Source organism: Microtus oregoni, unplaced genomic scaffold, assembly GCF_018167655.1.
Source record: "Microtus oregoni isolate MIOR12 unplaced genomic scaffold, Mior012 000013F_ref0000133, whole genome shotgun sequence".
Classification (NCBI taxonomy): Eukaryota; Metazoa; Chordata; class Mammalia; order Rodentia; family Cricetidae; genus Microtus; species Microtus oregoni.
The window spans coordinates 43,679,376-43,686,761 of record NW_024543072.1 but is presented as its reverse complement, the minus strand read 5'-3'; the positions used below and the strand labels follow the sequence as shown (position 1 = coordinate 43,686,761).

Genomic DNA, 7,386 nt, shown 5'->3' with positions numbered 1-7,386 from the left:
TAAAACCACACAAACTGGAAGAGGAAAAAAAAAAATGGTGGTGGCTTTCTCTCATCTGTAACTCCAGCACTTGGGAGGCAGAGGCAGTTGGACCCCTGCCAGTTCTAGGCCAACCTGGTCTACAAAGCAAGTTCCGGGTCATCCAGGGCTATCTAGTAAGACTCTTATCTCAAGAGAGAAAAATGGTGAGGGACACAAAGACTTGGGGGTAGGTGACAAAGAAAAGATAGGTACAACACAGCAGTCTCCTCGTTTCCCACAGGGCCCCCATGGAAGTCTCAGTGCCACTACAAAGCCAGAAGAAAACTTGAGGCCCTGTCCCCAAACCTGTAGCTGAAATGGCCTTCCGTGTGGAGAGTGTCCCTTCAGGAACACTAGTCTCCTAGCAAATTACAAATTCCTCGGGGGGGGGGGGGGGTGCAGTCTCTGCTCACCACTCCCAGGCACATCTCTGTTGGTACACAGGGCAGGGGCTACAGAGAATGCTAGGAGCCAAGTGCCTGTAATTCATGTAATAAACTTCCTGGGGCTCACCCCTAAGCTTTGGGAAGGATCGTAGGGCATTCCGACAGAAAAGGCGGTTTAACCGTTAATCTTCATTAGCAACTTTGCCAGATTTGGAACCACCTAGGACACATTCTTCTGGATGTGTCTGTGAGAGTCTTTCTAGACACCGAGGAGGAAAGTCCTGCCCAGATTGGGAAGGCACCATTGCACGCCTAGGGCCTGTACTGAGTAGAAAGGGGGAAGGAAGAAGCCAATGAGCGCGTAGACTCATCTCTCTCGGAATCCTGATTGTGGACACATTGCGATCAGTGGCTTCACACTTCTGTATCACGGTGGGGTACACCTTCTCAAACCAGGAGCCGAAAGGATCCATTCCTACCTTATGCTGCTTTCAGCGGATGTTTCGATGTATCAACAAGAAGAGGAACTTAATACAAGTGAGGAAGACATCTCAGGAAGGGAAGCAAAAACTGAGAGCATCATAAGGGGAAGGGTGAATAGGTCTCTACTTTCTCCCAGGCAGAGGCGGGCCTTGTGAGCCAGAATGTCTCCCCTGGTCTTGTGGCTGGGCTCGAACTCTGCCACTGGAGCCTGGACAGTGCTGTGAAGGATGAGGGAGTCGTTCTTGGGGAAGATGGAGCAGGCCTTACTGGGTCTGTGTGAAGACTCCTCCTGGGAACAGCCTCTAAGGATATGTTTGCTTCTTTGCAGCTTCTCTGAAGGTTAAAGGACCGACAGAGGGGGACTGGCTGGCAAGGTGACATTGCCATTGTTGTCTTCAAGTACCAGCTGATGGCAACTCCCAAAACACCCAAGCTTTTGGGGTCACCAGGAGGCACACATGGAAAGCCCAACCTCTTCACCAGTGAGTCCAGAACCTCAGAGAGAGTGAGGCCACCAAATACCCTCTTCCAGAAGACTTGAGGTTAAGGGTCAGGGACCCCTGCTGCTGACTGACACCACTTAGGTGTCCAGTCACCAATCTGCGCTCCCAAACTGAATCTACTCCCCTCCTTCCCCTTCCTGTCCTCTCCCCTGGCCAAAACACCTCCTGCCAGTGACTTCCTCATTTCTAAAAATAGCCCCAGCACCCTCCCAGCCAGCTTCAGTCACTTTTCATTCCTCCCACTCAGCCCAGCCTACCAATGTCTCTGTAGATGTGTCCTCACACAGCCCTCCACAGTACCCTCTTCCTTGGCCTTGATGCTCCCCCTCCCCAGCCACTGATAGCACAGCTTCAAGTGTGTGCCTCCCTCCATCCATGCTTTCACTGGATCTCACCCTTAGGGGACAAAATAGAACCACAAAACAATGGCCCAGACTTTCAAGCCTCTCTTCATGTTCTCTGTTCTGCCCACATTTTGAAATGGGCCTCGCATGTGTGGGGGTGGGGGTGTCTGTGTGTGAATGTGTGTGTGTCTGTGTCTCATGTTGTGTGTATTTGTGTCTGTGTGTCTCTGTGTCTTATGTGTGTGTCTTTATATAAGTGTGTCTGTGTCTGTGTCTTATGTGTATGTGTGTGTCTTTCTTTTTTTGTATGTGTGTCTGTGTATGTGTGTCTGTATATGTATGTCTATACATCTGTGTCTGTGTGTGCCGGTGTATGTGTGTGTGTTTCTCTGTGTATATGTGTGTGTGTGTGTGTATGTATGTGTCTACGTATGTATGTGTCTGTGTCTCGGCATATGCATATCTGTCAGTGTGTATGTATCTGTGCAGTATGTGTTGTGTGTCTGTGTCTATGTGTATGTATGTCTCTGTGTATATGTGTCTATGTGTGTATATGTCTCTGTGTATGTGTGTGTGTGTGTATGTATCTGTGTGGTATGTGTCTGTGTGTCTGTGTCTATGTGTATCTATGTCTATGTGTCTCTGTGTGTGTGTCTGTGTGTCTGTGTGTGCGTGCGTAGGCACACAGAAGGAAGTTACCAGAAGAGGACCTCAGGTGTCCTGCTCTAGTAGTGTCTTATTCCTTTGAGAAAGGCCTTCACAGAACCTAGAGCTAAGCTGCCAACCAGCAGGCCCTAGTAATTCTCCTGCCTCTGCCCCCCATAGTTCTGGGGTTTCTCCAGGCTCAGGTGCAGCCATCCCAGCTTTTGATGTGGGCTAGGATCCAAATTCAGGTCCTCACTTTTGTTCACTAAGCCATCTCTTCAGCCCCGCCCTGTGCTTCTGGGCCTGTTATTTTCTCCATTTAAAAGAAAAGCATGTCAGTTTTCCAGACACGGATGCACTGCTCAGGCTGGAGAGATGGTATGCTCTCTCTGTCTGTCTCTGCTTTTAAGACAGGGACCCAAACATCTCATCGGGACCCTGAACTCCATGTTCTGTGTTCTGCCCACATTTTGAAGTGGGCCTCGCATGTGTGGGGGGTTGGGGGGAGTGTCTGTGTGTGTGTCTGTGTCTCATGTTTGTGTATTTGTGTCTGTGTGTCTGTCTTATGTGTATGTGTGTGTCTTGGCGCTACCTCTCAAGTGCTGAATTTGCAGATACTGTGGCCAGTTTAGACAGCGCTGGGGTGTCAAATCCAGGGTCTCATACATGTTAGGCAAGTAGTCCACCTTGCCTGCTACTCACAGCCTTTTTAACCCCGGGACTGACCTGGCAACCGTTTCTGACCACCCCCACAACAGCACCCCTTTTATTACACAGACAGAAGCACAGCTCTCTGGAAAGCACCCAGGTTCTCTTCCCCCTTGGTAACAGTTTAATAAGTGACTGCCACTTACTATCTGTGTGGTAGTGGGAAGACGCCTCAGCCTCTCTGCACCAGGCTTTCCTCGCTTGTACCTTTCAAGGTGGTTGAGAGGACTAAGTGCGACCATCTGTGGGACAATGCCCAAGTCATCAGTACTCAATAAACGGCAGACAATTAAGGTCACCTCTGTGCCTACCTCAGATGGCTCACGCCAGCCAGCTGCGGGCTTGTCTGTAGACACACGTGAATGGGCATCTCCTGCGTATCAAGCTCTATCTTCAGCCTCATCGGGTGACCTTAAAGAGTTTCTGAGCCACAGTCTTCCCTCCCTCAAGGTGAACATGACCCTGGCAGCGGGCACTCCCCATTCACACTGAGGTCCCCTCCAAAGCTCAGCAGGACTGGAACCACAACACTGGAACCATTTGGGGAGCAGGTTGGAGCACCCCCATTTCACCATCAGAGTTGCAGAGGGTTCCCCGGGGCTTCCAAACCGTGCTCTTCAAGTGACTATAACAGTGGGAGGGAAAACAAAGCCAAACAAAAACCTGTGGGCTTGGTTGATGCTAAATGGACCTACACGTGCTAAATCAATCACACTCAACTTCAACACAGCCTAATGTGCTCCCCCAGCAGCTCCATCAGGAATTAGTTTAGAAGAGATTTCCGGCCTCAAGCACAACGATGATGACCAGATGTGACCAGAAGAAAGATGCTGATATCAATGACAGGGCCTATTCAAGGACATCAAAAGGGCTCGCCATACCTCAGAGAGGTGCAGGCATGAGGAAGGTACTGCTTAGAAAACCCAGGCCGAGAGAGCAAGGCTTGACTTTGAGTGGGCTCCAAGGACAGCATCTCCAGCAAGGGATGCTTCCAGCCCAAGGTCAGTCTGTGCAGTTCCCAAGAAAGTGTTTCCTGAACACAGAAAGGGGGACCAACTCCAACGGCTCCAGAGGACTAGAAAGCAGTGGTCTTGTCACCCATGTCTCTCTATAACTGTTTCTCATGCCATGCCACTGTGAAGACCCAAAGCTTAAGGTCCTTAAAGCCCACCCAGCTCCCATGTCCTGGGAACCACAGCAAAGAGGACAAATGTTTGTCAGGGGCATTTTTCTTGCCAGCCCCGGGGACTACAGACGTTCAAGACTCACTCTTGACATCCACAGCTAACAGCAGTTGTGACAGGAACCCAAGCTGGAGCTCTGGAGGGAGCGCCTGGGACCCCAGGCTTCTCTAATGAGTACCACCCCTGGCCCCAGCCACCTCCTTTCCCCTACGACCTAAACAGGGAAGGACCCCAGCCACAGTCTCTCACTTCCCTTTTCCTTGGACAGAAAGATAACAACCACAACAGCATTTCCCTTAGAGACTTGCTAGAACCTTTGCCTCCACTGCACGGCTTTCTTGAGGGCAGGGGTACGCACGTGTATGTGTTCCTGGATGTAGAAGCCAGAGGATGATGATGGTTGCCTTCCTCAATCACTCTCCGCCTTATTTACTTTTTGAGACAGGCTCATTCACTGAACCTGGAGCTCCCCGGTTCAGCTAGGCTAGCCAAGGAGCCCCAAGGATCAGAACTCCTGTTTCTACCTCCCCAGTGCTGGGATTTTTCCAGGCAGGTGCTAGTGAACTAAAGTCAGGTTCCCGTGCTTATATGGAAAGCATTTTACCAACCAGGCCAAGGCCCCAGGCCCCTTCATAGCTTTCTGACGACTTCCATTTCCGCTCTGGGCCCAAGCTTTTTTCTCCATTCGACACTTCCCTTCTGGTTCTGTTCCTGCATCCTGCTCTGTCTTCCTTTCCTTACATCTATCAAGACTCTACAGAAAACACAGACACACACAGAGGCAGGCAGAACTCACAACACTGTCCCCATCCATCTCCTGTGTCTGCGGTGGCTACATCCTTCCCAGGATTGGCCTCCCTCTAACTTCTCCTCCTTCAAGTGGGAAGAAAGCCAACCATGGCATCCCCTGTCCCCTCCTCTCTTGCCTCCCTGCCTCTGCCACCCCACCCCAAACACACAAAAGGGGGCCGAGGCACCAGATGGCCCAGTGCTAACAGAGGGCTCACAGAAGCCCTGCTGGGCCTTCAAGCTTGTCCAAGCTGCTGCAGGCCCAGCCGCCCAGCTGGCAGAGGAGCAGGGCACAGGGCCAGTCCTCAGCACCAGGCCAGCCCAGGAAGGGGCCATGCCTGCCAGCTGAAAAGTGAAGGATGCTACCACATGTCTGAGCATCAGACATTATGGGCATGGGCCTGATGACCTGTCAGAACCCAGCTTTCCTGCAGGGAGGGAGTACTGGTGACTTCTGTGGGACAGAGGTGTCACAAGAGGCTGCCACCACTCCACAAAGGCCATGAAAGATGACTTCATGTTGTGGTGTGTATTAATGACTATCATTTATCCGGTAATATTCCTAATCTTACAATAGACCGGCAAGGTAAAGATTGTTAACCCCATTTTACAAAGAAACTGAATCTCCGAGAGGTTAAATGACTTCCCGCGTGTTATAGTAAGATATTATAGTGACGCAATCTAAGGTTTCTTTTCCAGTCAAGATTTCACTAGTCCTTAAATGGAAATCTTCTAGCAGTTGGCTGCCTTTGGGAAAGCTTCAGAGTGCAGAGGGACGGTTCCAATCCTGCTGCATGTGGCACACGCCAGTGAGGTCTTTTTTTTCCACGTCGCGCTGCCAGGCCTGCCACCGGGGTTCTCCGGGGTCATTTGGGCAGAGTAAGGCAGCAACGCCAGGCCTATGGCAGAGGGAAAGGCACGTGAATTTTTCAAAGCCTCAGTGGTCTAGGACAGGGAAGAAACATGGAGAGACAAGTGGGATTACACACCTGTGATCCTAGCACCTAGCACTTTGGAGGCTAATGCAGGAGAATCACAGTTCAAGACCAGCCTATGCTGCACCGGGAGAGCCTTTCTCAAAATAAATAAATAAATGAATGGATGAATGAATGAATAAATAAATAAATGGGAGAAAAGAGGAGATGATGTTTGACTCCAGCAGTGAGTTAGCTATATATATAGACACTTGGCATGTTGCCAACATAACGTAAGTGCCCTGTTGACGTCAACTCTCTCGCTTCCTTCTAAACCTGAGATTCCAGGGTCCACATTCAGAGATCAACAAACTCTCACTCTCCTGTTCCACTGACCTTTGATTCGTATGCTAATAAATGCCTGTGTACCCTGTCCCCAGGCCATCTCCCATAGGGCTACAGGACAAACTAGGCCACAAGCCAGCGTAGGCTCGGGATTTCCAGGGCTGGGACCTCTGCTCTTAGAACTTTCACGGAAAGGGCTGGGAATTGACCCACTCCACCCACAGAAGGTCAATATCCAGCCAGGCTGAGCTTCTAGAAACCAGTCCTTTCGGTAGACTGGCCCTCCTCCTCCTATTCTTTCCCTGACCTACTAAGGGGCTGATGTTGAAAGTCACAGAGACTAACTGCCCCTAGGACAGTGACAGGCTCGGCCCCCGGCTGGGACTGTCTTCTCTGGCCATCCACCGTCACCTCTCAGGGCACTTGTCTCCCACAAACACTGGGCACCCGCCGACTCCTACCCACCACCCACCGCCCAGCTTAGAAAGGCCTCCTGCTGCACCCTTCATTGTTGACAGAGACAATTTTAAGTTACCTTGAGGGTTAGAATCTTTCCTTTTCAACTTCCAATAAAGAAGAGGAGCTGGGCATATTGGTGCATGCCTTTAATCCCAACACTCCGGAGGCAGAGGCCGGCGGATCTCTGTGAGTTCGTGGCCAGCCTGGTCTACAGAGTGAGTTCTGAGGGCAGCCAGAGCTATGCAGAGAAACCCTGGGGTAGGGGGAGTGTCCAGGAAATAAATACCTGCTGTGCTGTGCTGTTCTGAGTTTCCTGTTTGGAGCACATTCAAACCTGCTGGCATTCTCCCAAGCAGCAGGCACCTTGGGCACCGTGCTGGGGGCATCACGCACTTCACCTCCCCAGCCTGAGAATTTGAGAGCAGGGCCATTGTGTTCATTTTATCCATGAGGACTCTGTCGGTGAGTCCCGGGATCCCACACTAGAGCATTTTCTAACCTGCCAGAGCTTCTCCAAAGACCTAGCCTGGGTCTGTTTATCTCTTTCCCTCTTTGTTGCCCTCATTCAGAGGGTCACTATTGGAGGCGACACTGCCACTTTCCTG

At 50.9% G+C, this 7,386-nt stretch overlaps 1 long non-coding RNA gene across 1 annotated transcript; it reads right to left on the bottom strand.

Moving 5' to 3' along the window:
• Nucleotides 1-5,889: 5,889 nt before the first annotated feature.
• LOC121455316 lies at nt 5,890-7,015 on the bottom strand. The gene is made up of 2 exons (XR_005975474.1): nt 6,858-7,015; nt 5,890-5,962 (listed from the first exon to the last, which is right to left on the bottom strand). It is a non-coding gene; the product is annotated as an uncharacterized LOC121455316 (long non-coding RNA).
• Between the last annotated feature and the right edge of the window lie 371 nt (nt 7,016-7,386).